Here is a 349-nt window from a genome sequence, read left to right as displayed (position 1 = left end):
GCAATACATCGACCTGCATTCTTGGTCTTTTTCCTAGTGTTATTCAAATTCGCGCAGTACACCAACATGTGTCTCCCTTTTCCTAATGTCATCCAAATTCCGACAGTACACCGACCTACATTTTTGATTTCACCCTTTTCATTCCAAGTTCCGGCAGTACACTTTCCTGTTTTCTTGGTCCTTAACCTAGTGTCTCCCAATTCCGACAGTACACCGACCTGTGTCTTTGGTTTCACCTCTATCATCTCAAGTTTTGGCACTACACCGACCTACATTCTTAGTCTTTATCCTCGTTTATCCAAATTCTGGCAATACACCAACCTGCGTCTTTGGTTCACCTCCATCTTTA

At 43.0% G+C, this 349-nt stretch overlaps 1 long non-coding RNA gene across 1 annotated transcript in view; it reads right to left on the bottom strand.

The window, feature by feature from the left end:
* LOC109351027 overlaps positions 1-349 on the bottom strand; it is an 18,346-nt gene that overhangs the window by 772 nt on the left and 17,225 nt on the right. The gene's annotated exons all lie outside the window — the stretch shown is intronic.

The sequence above is a fragment of the Lupinus angustifolius genome, chromosome LG01 (genome assembly GCF_001865875.1).
Source record: "Lupinus angustifolius cultivar Tanjil chromosome LG01, LupAngTanjil_v1.0, whole genome shotgun sequence".
In the NCBI taxonomy this organism is placed as follows: Eukaryota; Viridiplantae; Streptophyta; class Magnoliopsida; order Fabales; family Fabaceae; genus Lupinus; species Lupinus angustifolius.
The sequence above is the reverse complement of the archived record's forward strand: the minus strand, read 5'-3'. Positions and strand labels throughout refer to the sequence as shown.